This window comes from Phyllobates terribilis, unplaced genomic scaffold, assembly GCF_046119375.1.
Source record: "Phyllobates terribilis strain yellow unplaced genomic scaffold, ASM4611937v1 Scaffold_8__6_contigs__length_399053987, whole genome shotgun sequence".
In the NCBI taxonomy this organism is placed as follows: domain Eukaryota; kingdom Metazoa; phylum Chordata; class Amphibia; order Anura; family Dendrobatidae; genus Phyllobates; species Phyllobates terribilis.
Window position 1 is genome coordinate 84,444,587 of NW_027362768.1, and position 22,078 is coordinate 84,466,664.

Here is a 22,078-nt window from a genome sequence, read left to right on the forward strand (position 1 = left end):
ATTAATAGGGTTACATACAATAAAGAATTCTGGTGATTTAGAAAACATTGATATTTATTTTACACCTTCAGAAAAAAAAAAACCCTAATACAGCATGGATCATGTCTCACCTTATTGTATAGGCAGCCCCTTTGCAAATGTATAATGTGAAGGGTGTACATAAAAGTCATAGGGAGACATTGCAAAATTCCAAGTTGTGCAGCCAACGTCTTCTCTGATGTTTGCTCTATCTTTTATCTTCTTGATCTTGCTTCTCCCACCTATAACTTATCTGCTGCTAGCCCTAATGGCCCACTTACACTGGCCAATTTCCCGCCAATAATTAGCGTTGATTGACTGTATGCACTTATTTACTAGCTTGTTTACTTTAGCCGACAAACAATGATGGAGACATAACGAGCGCTAATACAATTGTTCCGTCCCATATACAGCACGTTATCGGCAGCATGTCCCCTGTTTACACCAGGACAATGTGCTGCTGATAATGGTGATTGTATGCAAAAATAGAATAGATAGCCAGCTCACCATATCATAAAGTCAATCGTGCACGGAATAACGCTCTGACAAGTGTGGAGACAATGGGGAAAAAACGGAGATTCCAGCTTCTGGTTGGATAATAAAAAAGTAAGTATTTATTTCCTTAAGTATCAAGGCCTGAAGGAAGAACGCTGGATTGTGTTCGAAACATGTTGCCATGTTTTTTCCTACTCCCTGTTTGACTGTCATGGATTTCTAATGTTTGAATAAATACTTATTTTTTACTATCCAACCAGAAGCTGGAATCTCCATTTTTTCTGATTTTATGCAAGCATATCCAAGGAATCCAAAAGCGTTTTGCACCAGCTGGTAATCGGTAATGGGCATTCCTATGAGTCAATTATTGACTAGTGTAAAAAGGCTCGCTTAATGTTCCTGCTACCGGCCCTGATATAATTCTTGCTGTACTGCTTTCTTGACCTCCAGTGCCACACCTTGGCTACCCCCATTGCTCCCAACTAGTGTTGAGCATTCCGATACTGAAATATCGGGTATTGGCCGATATTCGTGGTATCGGAATTCCGATACTTAATTCCGATACTTTTAGAATATCGGATACCGGAATCGGAAGTTCCCATAATGCAATGAGCCAGTTTCATTTTATTCAGCCAATGAGGATCCTAAGAAGTGTGGGCACATCCTGTTAGGCATGTAGGCATGTCAACTAATGGCATGGCTGTGATTGGCTGCTGAAATGATGTCATGATGCACTATAAAAGCCGCTGCCGCCATTTTGAGCTCACTCTGCTGTGAATTCAGTTAGGGATAGGATGCTGTTGTTCTGAGGGACAGTTTTAGCTACCTATTTGCTCTATACTGCTTTACCCAAGCTACTTTATAAATCACTGTGCCTTGCAGCGCTAGTGCACAGTTCTCTGTGCTGTTCACCGCTGTCTGCAAGGTCTCTGTGTGTGAGTGCAGCTCACCCTGTAGTGTGTGCTTCAGCCAAGTCTGGTTGTAGTGCGCTCAGCGTGCATCACTGCCTTATACATTGTCCTTTTTTGCTAATTGATCATTTTTCCTGATTTCTCCTATTAGTGTGGTGGTTCCATCCGTATCCAGCTACATTGGTTCCAAACACACTATATAGGAGTAGATAGAGAAGTTTTATTTTGTCTTGCAGCGCTAGTGCACAGTGCTCTGTATCTGCACTGTTCACGGCTGTCTGCAAGGTCTCTGTGTGTGAGTGCAGCTCACCCTGTAGTGTGTGCTTCAGCCACGTCTGGTTGTAGTGCGCTCAGCATGCGTCACTGCCTCATACATTGTCCTTTTTTGCTAATTGATCATTTTTCCTGATTTCTCCTATTAGTGTGGTGGTTCCATCCGTATCCAGCTACATTGGTTCCAAATACACTATATAGGAGTAGATAGAGGAGCCTTTCTGCAGCCTTGTGCCCTGCAGCCCCAGCCAGATTAGTATTAGCCTATTTTTTGTAGCCTCATCTATTGCATTGTAGGTTACCTTCCTGCATTGTAATAGCTACAAAAAGTTTGTGATACTATCGGTATTACATCTTTGGGCACATCCAGTGTCTTTTTGTAACAAAAAAAACCTAAATAAAGTTCACCAAACACTCCACTTTACAGTTGTGTAGGCCACATTAGCTCATATTAAAGTCTAGTCCACACTTTATAAAATTAGTGTTTCTTATACCTGTTAGCAGCTGTTCAGGAATAAGCACACTAAGCCCTTAGTACTTTTCTGCCTATCTTTATCAGTCTACCAAGATGAAGAAGGCAGGGAGTAAGGCATGTGGTCGTGGGCGTGGAGTTTCTGCAGGGAGAGGACGTGAGGATTCTGTGCCTGCAGGGAGAGGACGTGGGGATTCTGTGCCTGCTGCGGGAACCAGTGACTCAGCATCCCCCAGTTTTACCAGGGAAGTCCTTTATGCGCAGCTTTGTAGGAGCTAGCCGTACCCCACTGCTGCGGGAGGACCAAATTGAAGCCGTTGTCGGATGGATGGCAGCTAACGCATCGACTTAAATTAGTTCCAGTTCCTCTCAGGTCCTGAGCACTGAAGAGCACCCATCTGTCTCTTCACCACCTGCCAAATTGCCCAGGCAGTCAGAGAGCCCTGGACAGGAGCCATCTCTACTTCTGTTCTCTGAATCTCTTGGCTTGGAAAGAGGGGGCCAGCCAAGCAGAATTCGAGAATTTGAAGAAGAGGTAGTATGCAGTGATGCGCAACCGTTTTGTCTCTCTGAATCTGAAGAGGCGGGAGGGCCAGTGCCTATGGTCAGCAGCACACCTCAGTACGCATCTGATGATGAGACTCAGGTGCCACTTTCTGGTGCGTACTGTGCTGTTGAGACTACCCAGGAGAAGCAGTTGTTTGAAGAGGGTGGTGTAGATGATGAGGTCCTTGACCCATCATGGCGTGAGGGACAGGAAGGTGGTGGGAGCAGCTCTGAGGAAGAGATTCCCTGAACGGCCCAAAAAGGAGGGAGAGGGAGGGGGCAGACTTGGTTGCCTGTAGCCTCCACTACGGCACCCATTAGGAGCATGGCTCTTCCAAAATCCAAAGCGGGCGCTCCCAAGACTTGCAATCTTTTTTGACACAGTTGCAGATGACATTTGCTTTGTCAAATGCAAGCTGTGTAATCAGAAGGTGAAAAGAGGGAAAAGTGTCAGCAACCTCAATACCACAAATATGTGGAAACATGTCCGGACCAAGCACGTGGTGGAGTTACAAAAACACACTGAATACCTAGGCCAACCTACAGCGCCACCTACCACCTCTTCAGCTCGTGTTGTAGCCTCTTCCTTCAGCTCACACACAGCTGGTTCGGCTTCCTCACAGGATCGCCATGGAAGAACCTCTGGCACTGTTGAACAGAGACACAGTGTAATTCCACCCACAGCACTACGTTCCCTGTCATCCTCACACTCCCAGGCCAGTCTACAGCCATCGTTAGCACAGGCATGGGAGAAAAGGCGCCCATACTCGACAAACCACCCCCGAGCACAGGCTCTGAATGCTGGCATTGCAAAACTACTGGCCCTTGAAATGCTATCATTCAGGCTGGTGTAGACTGACACCTTCCGTATCTGTATGGCATTGGCAGTCCCACAATACAACGTGCCCAGCCGCTTTTATTTCAGCAGGCAAGCCGTCCCTGCCCTGCAACAGCATGTGGAGGGAAAAATTAAACATGCGCTACAAAACGCCGTCAGTAGCAAGGTCTACCTGACCACCGATGCGTGGACCAGTAAGCATGGACAGGGACGATACTTTTCCCTCACTGCCCATTGGGTAAATGTTGTGGAGCCGGGTACAGATCTTGAGAGTGGCGCTGTACGTGTTCTGCCAACTCCAAGGATTGCAGGAATCCAGTCTGTACACATTGACTCCTCCTCATACTCCAGTTCCTATGAATCAGCGCTGCAGGAGCCGTCACGGTCTACCTCCACATCGACCCGTGAACGGTTACCTGTTATGATGACTGATATGAGCACAGCCGTGGCCAAACGTCAACAGGCCGTATTAAAATTAATTTCTTTGGGGAATCGAAGCCACACAGCGCAGGAGCTCTGGAATGCCATCAAGCAGCAGAGCGACGTGTGGTTTGTGCCAGCGAATCTCCAGCCAGGTATGGTAGTGTGTGACAATGGCCGAAATCTGGTGGCAGCTCTGGGCCTAGGCAACCTCACTCACATCCCATGTCTGGCACATGTGCTCAACTTGGTCGTGCAGAGTTTTTTGAGGGACTATCCGGATCTTGATGCACTGCTGCACAAGGTCCGCATAGAATGCGCTCACTTGCGGCGTTCCAGCAACGCAAGATCGCGCATTGCAGCTCTGCAGCGCTGATTACGTCTTCCGGAACATCGCATCATATGTGACCTACCCACCAGGTGGAATTCAACGTTACATATGTTGGAGAGGTTGTGTGAGCAGCAGGCAGTAGTAATGGAGTACCAGCTGCAGCAGGCGCAAACAAGTCGCAGTGCGCGCCGCTCACACTTCACCACCACTGAGTGGGCCTCTTTGAAGGACATTTGCCACGTTTGGCGTGCCTTCGATTATTCCACGCAGATGGCGAGTGCAGATGAAGCACTAGTCAGCATGACTATCCCCCTTATCTACCTGCTTGAAAAAACACTGCAAGCACTAAGGGAGGAGGTTTTGGAAGAGGTGGAGGATGTGGAGTCACAAATGCCATCTGCTTCTGTACAGTATGCGCAACGTGGTTCCTCACAAATGCCTAGGCCGGGGACACTTTGTGAGGAGGATAAGGAGGTGTCAATGTAGGAGGAAGACATCTGTCCAGAGGAGGGAGGTACACAATGCTCTAGTAGTCAGTATCTAGAGCGAGGGTGGGGTGATGCAGAGCAGGCAGAGATCACGCCTCAAGCAGGGGACAGCGTTTCTTGGCCAGTTGGCAGTCTGCAGCACATGGTTGATTTCATGGTGCAGTGCCTGAGAAACAACCGCCGCATCGCCCACATTCTCAACACGGCTGATTATTGGTTGTCCACCCTCCTAGATCCTCGCTACTGGGACAACTTACAAAGCCTCATAACACCGCTGAACCGGGAGCGTAAAATGCGGGAGTACCAAGACGCACTGGTGCATTCCATCATGTTCTCCATTCCAACCGAGAGCAGTGCTGCTAGTGCTTTACAAAGCAGCTCAGTGCATCGAGGCAGTGGAGGAAGCTCTGCACAAAGTGGGAGCAGAAGCAGCGTCTCAGCTCAAGGCAAGACCAGAGTATGGCCCAAATGTGGCAAAGTTTTGTGTCCCCGCCGCCACAAATGTCTACACCATCACAGACGGCTCCAGTCAGCAGGAGGCAACGTTTCAGCAGGAGGCAACAGACGGCTCTTCCCCCTTCAAGTTTTGGGTCTCTAAGCTGGATACATGGCCAGAGCTTAGCCAGTATGCATTGGAGGTGCTGGCTTGCCCTGCTGCTAGTGTATTATCGGAACGCGTCTTTAGTGCCGCAGGTGGTGTACTAACAGACCGTCGCATGCGCCTATCCTCCGATAACGTTGACCGGCTTACTTTTCTGAAAATGAACAAGGCCTGGATCTCGCATGAATTTGCCAGTCCTCTTACAGAATAAATAATTGGTTGGCAACAGTATCCAGGTCTCCTTTTGTGTTCATGTTTCTACCACCTGAACTGTAATCCCTGAGCTCCAACACCGCCAGTTGCTGCTCAGAAGTGCCATCTGCACAGTCAACGCTTGCTGCCATGTTATTGGGGTTCAGTAACGTCAGCTGATCCCCTGCTGTGTGTCCGGCAAATTCTCCTGCTCTGTCCACATCCACTCTACTACTAATTTAAAACTTGCTCCAATTACACCTCTGGCTCCTCTGTTTTCAGTATGCACCCTGGGCTCCAACACCGCTAGTTGCTGCTCAGAAGTGCCATCTGCACAGTCAACGCTTGCTGCCGTGTTATTGGGGTTCAGTAACGTCAGCTGTTCCCCTGCTGTGTGTACGGCAATTTCTCCTGCTCTGTCCACATTCACACTACTACAGATTTTAAAGTTGCTCCAATTAGGCTTCTGGCTCCTCTGTTTTCAGTATTTACCCTGGGCTCCAACACCGCTAGTTGCTGCTCAGAAGTGCCGTCTGCAGAGTCAACGCTTGCTCCAGTGTTATTGGGGTTCAGTAACGTCAGCTGTTCCCCTGCTGTGTGTACGGCAATTTCTCCTGCTCTGTCCACATTCACACTACTACAGATTTTAAAGTTGCTCCAATTAGGCCTCTGGCTCCTCTGTTTTCAGTATTTACCCTGGGCTCCAACACCGCTAGTTGCTGCTCAGAAGTGCCGTCTGCACAGTCAACGCTTGCTGCCGTGTTATTGGGGTTCAGTAACGTCAGCTGTTCCCTTGCTGTGTGTACGGCAATTTCTCCTGCTCTGTCCACATTCTCACTACTAAAGTTTTTAAAGTTGCTCCAATTAGACCTCTGGCTCCTCTGTTTTCAGTATTTACCCTGTGCTCCAACACCGCTAGTTGCTGCTCAGAAGTGCCGTCTGCACAGTCAACGCTTGCTCCAGTGTTATTGCGGTTCAGTAACGTCAGCTGTTCCCCTGATGTGTGTATGGCAATTTCTCTTGCTCTGTCCACATTCTCACTATTACAGATTTTAAAGTTGCTCCAATTAGACCTCTGGCTCCTCTGTTTTCAGTATTTACCCTGTGCTCCAACACCGCTAGTTGCTGCTCAGAAGTGCCGTCTGCACAGTCAACGCTTGCTCCAGTGTTATTGGGGTTCAGTAACGTCAGCTGTTCCCCTGCTGTGTGTCCGGCAAATTCTCCTGCTCTGTCCACATTCTCACTACTACAGATTTTAAAGTTGCTCCAATTAGACCTCTTGCTCCTCTGTTTTCAGTATTTACCCTGGGCTCCAACACCGCTAGTTGCTGCTCAGAAGTGCCATCTGCACAGTCAACACTTGCTGCCGTGTTATTGGGGTTCAGTAACGTCAGCTGATCCCCTGCTGTGTGTCCGGCAAATTCTCCTGCTCTGTCCACATCCACTGTACTACAGATTTAAAACTTGCTCCAATTACACCTCTGGCTCCACTCTTTTTTCAGTATTTACCCTGAGCTCCAACACCGCCAGTTGCTGCTCAGAAGTGCTGTCTGCACAGTTAACACTTAGTCCAGTGTTAATGGGGTTCAGTAACATCAGCTGATCCTCGGCAGTGCCTTTGGCTTAGGTGCCTCCTTCTCGGTATCCGAGTTCCACCAACGTCTGCTGGTCCTTGGTAGTGCTTTCTGGCACAGGTACCTCCTGCTTAGTAACCGGGTTCCAGTACCGTCAGCTGGTCCTCGGTAGTTCCATTGGCTCTTGTACCTTCTGCTACCCATCCGGGTTCCAGTACCGTCAGCTGGTTCTCGGCAGTGTCTTTGGCACAGGTACTCCCTCCTGCCCAGCCTGGTTCCAGGACGCCAGCTGTTTCCGGGTAGTGTCAACGTCACTTTGCCTCCAATACGTTGTCCTGTCGTGTTGTGGTCGGGTTAGCCGACTCTATGGTGCCTGCAGTTTAGGTGACTCCTATGTGGGCTGCGGGATCTGGCAATGAAGGCTGGTTCCATAGTGCCAATAGGACAAGCACCCCCTGTAGGACTGTGGGTTTCGGTAACTGCGGCCTGCTTGCGGCCTTGCAACTTTTTTTTTCATGGGTACCTTCTGCTACCCATCCGGGTTCCAGTACCGTCAGCTGTTTCCCGGCAGTGTCTTTGGCACGGGTACTCCCTCCTGTCCAGCCTGGTTTCAGCATGCCAGCTGTTTCCAGGTAGTGTCAACGTCACTTTGCCTCCAATACGTTGTCCTGTCGTGTTGTGGTCGGGTTAGCCAACTCTATGGTGCCTGCAGTTTAGGTGACTCTTATGTGGGCTGTGGGATCTGGCAATGAAGGCTGGTTCTATAGTGCCAATAGGACAAGCACCCCCTGTAGGACTGTGGGTTTCGGTAACTGTGGCCGGCTCGCGGCCTTGAAACTTTTTTTTTCATAGGTACCTTCTGCTACCCATCCGAGTTCCAGTACCGTCAGCTGGTTCTCGGCAGTGCCTTTGGCTTAGGTGCCTCATTCTCGGTATCCAAGTTCCACCAATGTCTGCTGGTCCTTGGTAGTGCTTTCTTTCACAGGTACCTCCTGCTTAGTAACCGAGTTCCAGTACCGTCAGCTGGTCCTCGGTAGTTCCATTGGCTCTTGTACCTTCTGCTACCCATCCGGGTTCCAGTACCATCAGCTGGCTCTCGGCAGTGCCTTTGGCTTAGGTGCCTCCTTCTCGGTATCCAAGTTTCACCAACGTCTGCTGGTCCTTGGTAGTGCTTTCTGGCACAGGTACCTCCTGCTTAGTAACCGAGTTCCAGTACCGTCAGCTGGTCCTCGGTAGTTCCATTGGCTCTTGTACCTTCTGCTACCCATCCGGGTTCCAGTACCGTCAGCTGGTTCTCGGCAGTGCCTTTGGCTTAGGTGCCTCCTTCTCGGTATCCAAGTTCCACCAACGTCTGCTGGTCCTTGGTAGTGCTTTCTGGCACAGGTACCTCCTGCTTAGTAACCGGGTTCCAGTACCGTCAGCTGGTCCTCGGTAGTTCCATTGGCTCTTGTACCTTCTGCTACCCATTCGGGTTCCAGTACCATCAGCTGGTTCTCGGCAGTGCCTTTGGCTTAGGTGCCTCCTTCTCGGTATCCAAGTTCCACCAACGTCTGCTGGTCCTTGGTAGTGCTTTCTGGCACAGGTACCTCCTGCTTAGTAACCGGGTTCCAGTACCGTCAGCTGGTCCTCGGTAGTTCCATTGGCTCTTGTACCTTCTGCTACCCATTCGGGTTCCAGTACCATCAGCTGGTTCTCGGCAGTGCCTTTGGCTTAGGTGCCTCCTTCTCGGTATCCAAGTTCCACCAACGTCTGCTGGTCCTTGGTAGTGCTTTCTGGCACGGGTACCTCCAGCTTAGTGACCGGGTTCCAGTACCGTCAGCTGGTCCTCGGTAGTTCCATTGGCTCTTGTACCTTCTGCTACCCATCCGGGTTCCAGTACCGTCAGCTGGTTCTCGGCAGTGCCTTTGGCTTAGGTGCCTCCTTCTCGGTATCCAAGTTCCACCAACGTCTGCTGGTCCTTGGTAGTGCTTTCTGGCACAGGTACCTCCTGCTTAGTAACCGGGTTCCAGTACCGTCAGCTGGTCCTCGGTAGTTCCATTGGCTCTTGTACCTTCTGCTACCCATCCGGGTTCCAGTACCGTCAGCTGGTTCTCGGCAGTTCCTCAGCCTTGTTGTACCTTCTGCTACATTTCCAAGTTCAAGCTTTTTAAAATGGTTCTTGGTAAACACTCTGGATCTCGCTGACGACGACCCTGAAGACAAGGACCCTGAAGACCACCCCGAAGAAGACGAGGACCCCGAAGACGACCCCGAAGACGAGGACCCTGAAGACGAGGACCCTAAAGACCACCCTGAAGAAGATGAGGACCCCGAAGACGACGACCCTGAAGACCACCCCAAGAAGACGAGGACCCCGAAGACGACCCTGAAGACGAGGACCCTGAAGACCACCCCGAAGAAGACGAGGACCCCGAAGACGACGACCCTGAAGACCACCCCAAGAAGACGAGGACCCCGAAGACGACCCTGAAGATGAGGGCCCTGAAGACCACTCCGAAGAAGACGAGGACCCCGAAGACGACGACCCTGAAGACGAAGACCCTGAAGACCACCCCGAAGAAGACCAAGAAGATGATCCTGAAGAAGATGACCAAGAGGACAAAGAACGAGAAGACAACCACCAAGATACAGAAGAACAAGAGACAGAAAACCAAGAAGCAGAAGAACAAGAAGCTGCAGAACAAAAAGCGGAAGAACATTAAGCATAAGACTAAAAATCAGAGCAAAAGATATTATCTAAATTATAAGCAGAAGAAGACTAAGCAGTGTATGGGGGTGAGTCCGTTCCTCCTCGTGGTGCCCCTGGAAAAGACCTGCTGCTGCAGGCCAAACTGAACGCGGACAAATCCTGTTGTAAATCTTTTGTGACGGGCAGAATGAAAGGTGTAATGTTCAAACTTTTATAGATAACAACTACAGGAATGCCTGTCACAAATAAGAATATGATGAAGAAGAAGAAGATGAAGAAGTAGAATATGAAGAAGAATAATAGTTGAATAAGAAGAATATGAAGAATGTAAAAAAAAAGAATAATATGAAGAAGGTGAAGAAGAAGAAGAAGATGAAGAAAGTGAAGAAGAAGTTGATGAAAAAGATGCTGATGCTGAGGATGATGGAGAAAGTGTGGGAGAAGTAAAAAAGAAGGTGAAGAGCATGGAAGTAGTGAAACATAAATATCTGACAAAATATAAAAAATCTTAACATAGTCAATATTTTCGTAACTCAGAACGTCTTAAAAAAAATATTAATTCCTGCTATTCCATTTGATTGGGCTAAACCTCTGCCTTTATTGTCTCCCCCAATACATTTTACATTATTCTTAGTTGTTTTCCTTCATGTAGAATTAACCTACAAGGAAAGAAAGGGTTTATTTTCATTCCAATATTTGTGTCCCATTGACTTGCATTGGTTTCTGAATCAGCGATATTTTTTGGGTATTGGTCCGATCTGATATTTCCTCGATATCAGAAGGTATTGCTCAACACTACTCCCAACCCTCCCTGTATTCTGCAGGGACTGCCCTGTCACAGCTCAGCTGTTCACCCCCTCAGTGATTTGATGGTGGGGTGGGGCTGCTCACTGCACCTGCTCTGGACTCAAACTCAGGAACTCAGTATCCAGAGGCTGAAGCTCTAACCTTTGAGCTACAGCTCCCAATGGCAAACATAGGAGGATTTAGTTAACTTGACTCTACAATGCAGTCAATGCATCAAGCAACAACTCATACAAGTCCATAGAAATACATTGTGTATAGCAATGTATTATTATGGTGCCTGTACACTGAGCAGAAGAAAATAATTATTTTGGTCCTACAAATAAAAGTAGTAAATTTATAAGCAATTACAAAAATGTGTTTTTTTTCTGAGTCCCTGGTCTTGAACCCACAACATCAAAACATTACTGACACAGACACTTAACCTGCAGAGCTACCAGCTCTAGTGATATCATTGCTAGAATTGTCTACTTGACCTATACTGCAGAATCTGAATAAACTGATAGAAATACACTGCCGTGTACAATGAATATATTTTTATGCATACATTGTACACAGCAGAATAAGAGATTTTTTTCATTCTATAAAATTGCTAAAAAATAATAAAGAAAAACACTTGATAATGAAATAAATGTAGTAATTTTTTAATGAGTTTTGTAAAAAATAATCATCACAAATTAGCACATAACATGAACATATTTGGTATCCCTGTAATTGTAACGACCCGCAGAACACAGCGATCAGATTATTCATGGGGATCGGTAAATGGCGTAAAAAAAATGGCACAATTGATATTTTTTCTAGAATAAACCCATAAAAAATGTAATAAAACTGTAATGCTGAGGCCATGTTCACACGTAGCGTTAATGCCGCGTTCTTTTTTCTGCTTTTTTTCTGCAGGTGTTCGCACCACACGGCACAATAACAATCTTCTCTGACTATTGTGTGTTTGCTGCGTTTCTTTTATGCACTTATTTGATGTGATTTTGGGGAAGATGTGAAGCAGAGTTTTTAACACTTTTTAATACAGAAAAGCTTTGATTCTGCACTTAAAAATGCAACAGTTTTTTTTTTCATTCGTTTTTTTCAGAAGAAGTCTATAGAGAAAAATGCTCCAAAACCGCAGAGTAGTGATGAGCGAGCGTGTATTGTCAACCCTTTCAGCGAGCACGCTCGGGTGCTTGCAGAGTATTTTCGGCGTGCTCGGCATCTACGTTTGAGCCGCAGCGGCTGCATGTGTGTGGCGGCACTAACATAAATGCCGAGCGTGCTTGCCAAAAGGGTTAACAATACACGCTCGCTCATCTCGTTCTTCAGACGCTTCTATGTGGAGCCTAAAAAAACACAGATACTTCATTAAGTGCAAAATCAAAGCTTTTTTGTCCTATAGAAAGCATCTTAAAAACGCGGCTTCACATCAGCACCAAAACGCATCAAATAAGGGGAAGAAAATTGTTCTTGTGTAGTTTGGTGCGGACATCTGCAGGACGCACAGATGACATTGCGCTGCCCCAGAAGATAAGAGATTCATGGCCTCCCATCCAGCCACCAGGTAGCACTGAGCTGGACGCTGGACCAGAGACCCAGGAATCCATCCGCTCATCTCTAGTCCCAACCGTCCTGGATACAGCGGACAGTCCTGGATTTGGGTCTGCGCCCTGCAGTCTCGGGCGTCTGCTGAATTCTCCTCACTACCAGCGCTCCTCTGACAAATCTTCCTGCGGGGGGAAAAGATAATGGGAAATGGCGGTGGATTGGGGTGTGGCCAGGGGCATGGCCAAAATTTGCTGCGGTACGCGTAGCATTATTTGTCCCTCTTTCTGTTCTTCGAAAGTTGGGAGGTATGGCTACCCCCTTGTACTGTACATGCCATAGTATCTTGAATTGTGCCCCTTGTATTGTGCCTGTTGGACCCTCAAACTAATGTGCTGTCTGTGTCCTCGTGACTGTGCTTGTTGCCTGCTTATTGTGTTCCTACTTCCCCATATGCATTGTGTGTCGTGCCCCCATATTTGTGTCTGCTGCCCCCATTCAGGAAGAAGTAACTGTAAACGTCTGTTCACAAGTCACTACATCCTCTCATCAAGGGGTTATTGCTGGTGAAGGGACATAGAAACAATTTAACTTAGTGTGGACACTGAGGTCAGAGCAGGCCTTTAGGACTACGATAGCTATGACACCGGTCCCATAGCATCTGCCTGTTCCGCATCCATTAGAGGATTGCCACACTAGCCTCGCTGGCAAAAGTTGATCGTGTGGACCTGATACCCCCAACAAGCAGCCAATATGCCAGCCAGTTTATTACTTCATGGCACCTATTTGCATAAATGGGGGTCAAATATTACATGAGCCCTTATTTGGCTGGAAAGGGTGACAACTTAGGTGTAGATCCCGTCTACGGTGCCCATAAACCTTAGTAGGCACTTTATCAAATATTTGACCATGTAATCCCCCCAATATCAGTAGAGAAGCTACACCAGATATAAACATTCTGTCTCCTCTTCCAGGGATTACTTATTATACAAAGACTCCAGGTAGAGATATAGCAATCATTATGTATAATAGACACGGATGATTCTCTCTTTGTCTCCGCTCGTTCCCTGTGTGCAGGAAATAAATTTGCAGAATGAATATATTAATTGCGGTTAGAGCTGACCCCGGAGTTCTGCACCTCCTACTCCCCGGATTCATACAGCTCCTTCTGCTGCTCTATTCACACACTTATTAATAACGCATAATGTGCATCCTGTGTTAATGATAATGTGCTAGTCGGGTGTTATCATGTAAAAACACACCCGCAGGCTTTACACTCAGGTAATTACACTGCATTCCTGCTACACAGACATTACCATTCACATATAAAAACCTTCTCTGCTCACGGGACAGATATATCTATCTTATGGTTGCAACTTGTAGAATTATAAAAGTAAATATTTTGTTTCAGATGTAAATTGATTTATTAGCAACATAAAGGAAACAAGTTTGTAGTGAAATTTCACCCTGTACAAACCTACAATTTTATATTAGAGAACAAATTCCTAATATACACCTGTTAACCCCGCTGCACCCATTATGACACAGTTGCAGTGATGCTGTGAACGCTGTGACAAATCATCTGCTCTATGGGAAATGTATCCAACATTTGGACAAACCTTACTAATATCGCAAAGTCTCTAGAAAAGTTTCAGTAGAGGTCAAATTTATCACAACTAGTGGATCTGTCCCAAAAATACACTAACTGTAGATCTGGGTCTACAACCTGTATGACAGTTACAGGTCACAATCTAGTAAAGAACATTTGGTAGAGAACTGGGGGAAGTGTCATTATTGACCCCTTATCGAGCCTTGTCACATGACTTAGGATAAAAGCCAAGACCAGAATCTCAATTGGCAGACATTGTGTTTCGTGGTACTGCTCCTCGTCAGTGCAAAGTGTGAGTTCGGCTGGGTGAGAGGTGTCAGACCGGTATCTAAGAAGTAACGTTTCTCCTTGTGGAGAGCGACATGGTAACCACGTCAAGGTGAGGAGACTTTTCAAGCCTCAATGCTCCTCTGGGAAATGCTTTTTATTATACAGAAAATCTTTGATTGTGTGTAAGAGGATGTGACAATAATAATTGAAATCCCTTGCGCTGTGCGTCATTAGTGAGAGAAGACTGCCACCTATCGTCCAAACGTCACCATGCGGAACCAGCCGGAAGAGGAAGAGTTTCAAGGAGGGCGAGTTTTGATGAAGCACCGAGTCAGGCGACATTGATGACGCAGTTCCTGGAAATAAAAGGTCTGCGCGCCAAACAAGACGCAGGTTTGGCGCCAAGAAAGGAAGCGGTGCAGCTGTGCACTGAGGAAGACGCTTGAGCCAAGGATACAGGCTGCAGTAAGAAGTGTGTGCCAGCGTGCTGCAGCATGCTTGGAAACAGGACCCAAATAACACCAGACCTGTATCTGAGTACAGACTATGCTGGTCAAGGCCCGAATCCCAGACCTGTGCCGGTCAAGACCCGAATTTCAGACCTGCGCCTGTCAAGATCCAGCACCCAGACGACGCCAGTCAAGAATCAGAGCCCGTAGGAAAAGCAAATCCCGGCATTCACGTGTTGATGATTAGTTCGTTCATTCCACAACTCACAAAAAGACGTTTCAGCCTGTCCAAGGCTTTTTTCAAGAGTCAGAGCCCAGCCCTCATCCCTTCAGACTGAGGAGACACCCACCATCAGTCAAGCACCGAAGATCTGTGAGGAGACCCCACCCGGGAGAGGATGTCTGCGTGGTGGTGAATGGAACACGCGAGTGAGCAAGGCCGTTGCTTCCAGCACTGACATGCGGTAAAGGGGTGGACCTGGGCTAGGATAGCAGACAGGGTGGGGGTCGGTTGAAGCAAAGGAGGCCAAATGGTAGACTTTGCCACGAGGACTTGTGGCCTAGGGGGAAGAACCATTGACCCTCACTAGGGCCATTACCAGAGGATGAGCCAGCACATTAGCTCCCATGTGAACGGGTGTGCAACCCCTGTTAGAGAGTTATGAGAATAAGCAGTCAGAGACTCCCATACTGTTTAAAGTGTATTTTAGGAATCACTACAAAATCTGTATTGTTTAATCCACTTGTGTTTGATCTGTTTCACAGCGTTTAACTGTTGTCATAATTAGTGTTGAGCGAATTTGTTCGGCATTTCAAATCCGGGTTCGTGTTCAGGGTTCCGGCTTGTTCGTGACAAAAAATCGGCTTCGCCCATGAACATCCCTGATTTGCCACGTTGTCATGCAGATAACAGCTCAACACTAGTCATAATTACCGCAATTTGCCGCCATATCAGGGAAAATAAATAGTTCATTGGCTGTTCCCACCTCATGTCTGTGTGTTGCATCCGGTCACCTACTTTACATTTGAACTTAAAAAAAGTAACTGCCGTTTTTTTCTTGCGTTTTCTCAGGCTTCACATAACAGCCTCTAGAGACAAAAAAAGCACCAAAACCGTACAGTTCAGCAGTGTAGTTTAGACACACAGGGGGCGCAGTTTTCAGAAAATCACATCCACTTTGCTCGGACATTTAAACACAGGAGAATTTCTGTGCAAAAAAAAGCGCAGAAAATACACAGCATTTATGCTACATGTGAACACGGTCTAAATGTCCAAGCAAAGTGGATGTGATTTCATGAAATCTCTGCCCTTGGTGCGTCTAAAGGCGCTGCTGTACTCTGCGGTTTTGGTGCTTTTTTTCTCTGTAGACTTTTATGTGGAGCTTGAAAAAAAACGCTATTGCATTTTTAAGTGCAGTCAAAGCTTCTCTGTATTATCAAAAAAATGTTAAAATGCGGCTTCACATCACCAAAAACACATCAAATTAGGTAGAAAACGCATAAAAAAACAGCAGTCAGAGAAGATTGTTATTGTGTCATGTGGTGCCACCTGCAGAAAAAAAGCAGTAGAAAAAAAGCACTACATGTGAACAACGGCCTCAGCGGTACATTTTTATTACATTTTTTATAAATTTAATAGAGAAAAAATATCAATTATGCCATTTGTACGGCATTTACCAATCCCTGTAAATGATCTGATCACTGTCTTGTGCGGGTCATTACGATTACAGGGACACCCTGTTATTTGCTGATTTGTGACGTTTATTCATTTTTTAAAAAATTACATTAAAAATAACATTATTGTAATTGTTTTTTATTAGTTTTTAGTAACTTTATAGGAAAATATATATATCTTTTATTCTCCCTCTAGAATACAGCGACATAGAAATACACTGCTGTGGAGAATGCATTAGTATAATCTGCTTGTGGGATTAGAACTTGCAATACAGATCAAGTACACAAAATTCTTTAAGTGACATGACCAGAGCCTGTGGCTCAATTGCTTTAGCTGCTGCCTGTAATGTTGAAGGCTGTGGGTTCGAGTACAGAGCAGATTCACAAAAAAGAAGATGACATTGGATGATGACATTAGAGAGAGATGAGTATTAGAAGTCTGGACAAAGCCATCAAATTGGGACAGTCCCGATGAATTCAGGACGGTTGGGAGCTATACCTTATTATCAGCCAACTCATTCTATGCCTCAACTGTACAGCCACACATCATGTTTTTTTACAATCTTGTCCTGTTTCCCTATACTCACGAGTTACCTGATCAACTGTTCATCCGGTAATCTTACTGATTAAAGGGGTTTCCAATCATATGGCATTGATGACCTGTCCTCTGATCAATGTGTAGCGGTTTCTGCTAAAAACTGCACATCAGCACTTATTCAAGCAAACAGGATCTACAACTCTCAGCAGCACCCGCTACATATTGAGCAGAGTTGTGCAATGCAGCTCTGTCCAATGATTACATCAAGCTAGCAACAGAGCTAATCTTCTGGGGGTCTGAAAGCTGATTCTGGTGTGTGAAGGTTTGTCACACCAGAGATAGCTGGGAAACTGGTGCCTAAATGTGAGGAATAATAAAGTATAAACTGTGAGAGTAGGGCACAATAGTGCACAAATTGACAAACAATCTATATTAGGGCATAACCACCGAGATTGGGGCTTATGTCAGGCACCATAATTATCTGTTGAGTGACACAAGGAGTCACCCAGAGAATATATGAAATAGCAGGAGGAGCTGCTGAAGAGATTGCCAGCAGGCTGTTACAAGTATCCATGCATTGTCACAAGTGTAAGCCCAGCATTTTTTATACCTTTTGTCTACCTCAGTTCAAACCAAGCTTTTGCTTTTTAGAAGACTGCTGAAACCATCAAGTATGTTGACTCATAGTAATTATGCTCTGATTGAATTCAATTCAGTGTCTGATTCAAATATTGAGCAATTCAACCCAAATTTTCCAGGTACTCACTAAGTAGCCAGGTCACATGCAAAACATGTATTTCAAGAGGAATTATAAAAGTCCCCATACCAATACCAATCATTGCACCAATAAGAGCCATGCCCATAATGCTGTCATAGCAAGCAAATACATATACCCACTGAGTGCAAAGAGAATTCATTCAGTGCCATTCACAGTTTACTTATAAAGTGCAGATTAAAAAACCCCCATATAGTTGTAGAGACAGAAGTGCCACATAGTGTCAGTCACAGAGCTCCTATACATGAACAACTGGGCTGCCCAAATAGAACATTCTTTTAATTGCTGTTTTTTAAAGCGATTGTCTAACGTATCCTTCTAGGACATATAAATGTAACTGAGGGAAGTCATCTGCTCTGAATTCCCATCTATTAGACAGAGTGGAGAGCGTCTCAGTTTTGGTAATCCAGGGCTGATTTTTTTTGGAAATCATCAATACTTGTTTGGCAGGGGATCCAATAGGAAACTCATGAAAGAAGCCATATTATCCTACGACGACTATTTGCATTACAAAAAAAAAAATAGAGCTGACTACATACCGGTAGGTGATGCTTTAACATGTGAATATCTGCACTATGAGAGATGTAGACCACTGTCAAGATTTTTGCAAATTGCACACCCTGTCAAAAACGAGCCCTGTTAGGCAAAGTCCATACAGGTTTCACATGCAGTGGATTTAGGACAAGCAGCACACGATTGGATTTATTATTAGATCACATCATAAAAATATTCCTTGCATGGTATTTTTTTTTATTTAATCCATGTATGACTTGCATCAATGAGTGTCCTTTTTTTTTAGTAATACAATTTTTATTACATAATACAGGAGACACACTAATTAATAATGAATCAATTAATGGAATCCTGGGTCAGTAATTATCCCGTAGATCTCCTTCTACTGCATTCATGGTAATTAATTTGCAGTTTTTTGATGTATTGATACATTTACACTCCACTTACATATTCACAATGCTCATGTGTGTCTTCCTGATCTGTCTCCCGAGCGGAGTAGGTCCAATGTCATAATGTACCATGTTTTACTAAGGCATGAAGACAGCAGCGTACTCAGCCTGGCAAGCAGATAGTTAAGGTCTCTCGCATCTCGCAGACATGGAGCCATTTGTTTGTCAGTATTAAACAGATAAAACAGCTGCCCTCATCTAAAAGCCACTCTCTGCTGCCAAGCGATAAATTGCTGCTATTATATGCAAATACCCGACAATCTGCACCCACAGAATCAACAGCCTTCTGAATGCATAATTGTACTGAGACAGATTCACCAAACATACCAAGATAGGGGAAGAAGAAAGAGTAGAGAGGAAGGGGGGCGGTGAGCGCCGAGGTGTCAGAACAACTGATGAGTTGAGTACCTATCTGAAAAGAGAGCAGAGATTAAGAGATAAAACAGGAAATGTAAGGAAGGGGAGGAGGAAAAAGGCACACAGGTTGAAAGTTGAAGAGAGGACTAATGTGATGGAGCTCGGTACTTGGCAACTGTAGAGCATCAACATTATCTGTGAACGTGTATAGTCATTCTGCATGTGGATGATGACGGGAAATGATGAACTCATTATGTCAACATCATATGGAATAGCAATCTCCAGGGGGAGCAGAAGAGTGGAAACTATCTCCTGACCACTGGTGATGATAACCAATCTAATTGGTCCAAATCATGTCAAGTAGTCTTGTGTGTATGAAATCATTACTTCTAGATGACCAACCTAAAGGTCTCCACAGACATTAGATGGTTGGCCAGTCCCGGTGAAATTGGCAAGTTGAACCAACTTTACTCTAATGTGTATGGAGGCCTTAGAAATCAAAGTTTGTGGGCAGAACTTCCCCTCATGTGATATGGACAATAATGAGAAGAGATCAGTACTAACGATAGCACAAATTACCCCTGATAATCGCAGTATGTAAACATAACTAACTGAGTGTCCATCCACTTGCTATATTATTAATCGGGGCTCATTAAGGACAGATTATTTGCCAGTGTAAATGGGTCTTTATGGCGTTTTTACAGTTACATATCTTCATGTATATAGGTAGTCAACTAGAATGGCATCCGATAACCAGGTATGCCTCGTCAGAAATTCATTTGTGGAATCTCCGTCCTTCAGAAGTGTTTGCTACCATCAGGTGTGTTTTGCAGAGGCAGTGTTGGTACACAGCTCCATACAGTGATGAACCTTATTCCACAACTGTTCTAAGCCAGAATTTGACAATAACCACTTTAACTAAGAGAAACAACTATCCATTATTACTTTAAGACATGAAGGTCACTCAATGTAGAATTGCTTGAACCTTGAAGGTGTCCTTAAATGCAGTCATGAAAACCATAATTTGCTATGATGAGCCTTTCATCAATACCGTCCAAAGAAAGAAAGACCAAGAATTGTATACAGGTGTGAGGGTGCTTTGTTGGTGACACTGTTGGTGATTTATTCCAAATTCAAGACGCACTTACCCAGCATGGCTACCACAGTATTCTGCAACCAAATGCCATCGCATCTTATTTGCACTTAGTGGGATCATTATTTGTGTTGCACCTGGACAATGACCCAAAACACATCTCCAGACTGTGACCAAGAAGGAGAGGGATGGAGCACTGCATCAAATGCCATGGCCTTCATAATTAGCTGACCTCAACAGAATTGAGAAGATTTCGGATGAATTGTACAGCAGAATGAAAAGCAAAGCAGCCAACAAGCGTTCAGCACCTCTGGGAACCCTTTCAAGATTGTTGAAAGCCATTGTAGGTGATATCTGGAGAAGGAAAATGACATTAAGGAAAATAAAATTGAAAGCCCTGAACTGCAGATTTTCAGTCATCTCAACTCCCCAGAAAATGAGAAAAAAAATCCAAACTTTACTCATTCAAACTATAGTCAGCTGACCACACAATAAATCAAGCTATGTTTTTGCTTCGTGAATTATGGTCTTAGAAAATGGCAAGAAAAAAAGATTATTTTCTTACAATGTTCTATATTTTTAAAAGCAGCAAAATACAAACAATTCAATATAAATAAATTTGTTATTGCCATGATCAGGTCATTTTAATCACACAATGTACACTATAAATCCAAAACCTAAAAACAGTGGTGGAATTTCAGGATAATCCTAACAGATGTGGAAGATGAAAATTGGTTCTACCCTAAAACGTATTTATGAGTGTAAATGGCCAACTCAGACCAAATTCATCATCTGTAAGATAGGACTGAATGGTCAGAAATCTGTGTGTAAACCAAGATTTAGGCTGCATATACACATTGCAGTTTTTGCAGTTCTGCCTCAAAAACTACAACGTGACCACAAAGCGTGAGTGCAGCCTTTATGGGCAGATGATCTGCTGTATCGAGCACAGATCGTTGATATTGCATGCTGATTGTAGCGTCGGCGTCCCTGCCCTCTGCTAGGCAGGGTCGCTGTTCCCCTCACCTCTCTGCTCCGAGCCCGGCGTCCTCCTCCCGCTCTGCTGGCAACGCGCGCTCCTTCCCGGCCACTGTGCTTAGGGCGCGCGCGCGCTCCCTCCCTCTTAAAGGGGCCGCGCGCGCCGTCCTAAGGAGTCCCCGGCCAATGGCCGGAGGACTTCACCATATATAAGGCACCTCCTCCAAAATGGAGGTGCCCGAGCAATGTTGTTGCACTGTTCTACTCTGCTTCAGCCCTCAGGTCCCGTTGCCAGTTACCTGCCTGATTCCTGCCAGAGTCCTGCCAGTTTGCTGTCTGTTTCCTGCCTGATATTCCTGCTACCTGCCTGCTAGCCTGAGGTCCGACGGTCTGCCTTCCTACTCCTGTCAGTCTGTCTATGGACCAGCTTGGCCGCTCACCTGGAAGCGCACATCTGCTACCTGCCTGCTAGCCTTCCTGGAGGCTCCGCCGTCACGTGCTGTGACCACCTGCTATTCCAGAGACTCCTGCCCGCTCACCTGGGAGCGCACATCTGCTACCTGCCTGCTAGCCTTCCTGGAGGCTCCGCCGTCACGTGCTGTGACCACCTGCTATTCCAGAAACTCCTGCCCGCTCACCTGGGAGCGCTCCTCCGCTACCTGCCTGCTTGCCTACCTGGAGGCTCCGCCGTCACGTGCTGTGACCACCTGCTATTCCAGAGACTCTTGCCCGCTCACCTGGGAGCGCTCATCCGCTACCTGTCTGTTGGTCTTCCTGGAGGCTCCGCCGTCACATGCTGTGACCACCCGATTATCCAGAGACTCTCGCCTGCTCACCTGGGAGCTCACGTCTATCATCTGCCGCCACAGGTCGTACCAATCCTTTACCCAGAGACTGCCCCGGTCACTTGCCGTGACCTCCTGCCCGTTCATCCAGAGACTGCCCCGGTCACTTGCCGTGACCTCCTGCCCGTTCATCCAGAGACTGCCCCGGTCACTTGCCGTGACCTCCTGCGCGTTCATCCAGAGACTGCCCCGGTCACTTGCCGTGACCTCCTGCCCGTTCATCCAGAGACTGTCCCGGTCACTTGCCGTGACCTCCTGTCCGTTCATTCAGAGACTGTCCCAGTCACCTGCTGTGACTGCCTGCCCGTCTACCCTGGTCGCCACCCGCTCCCTTACAAGGACC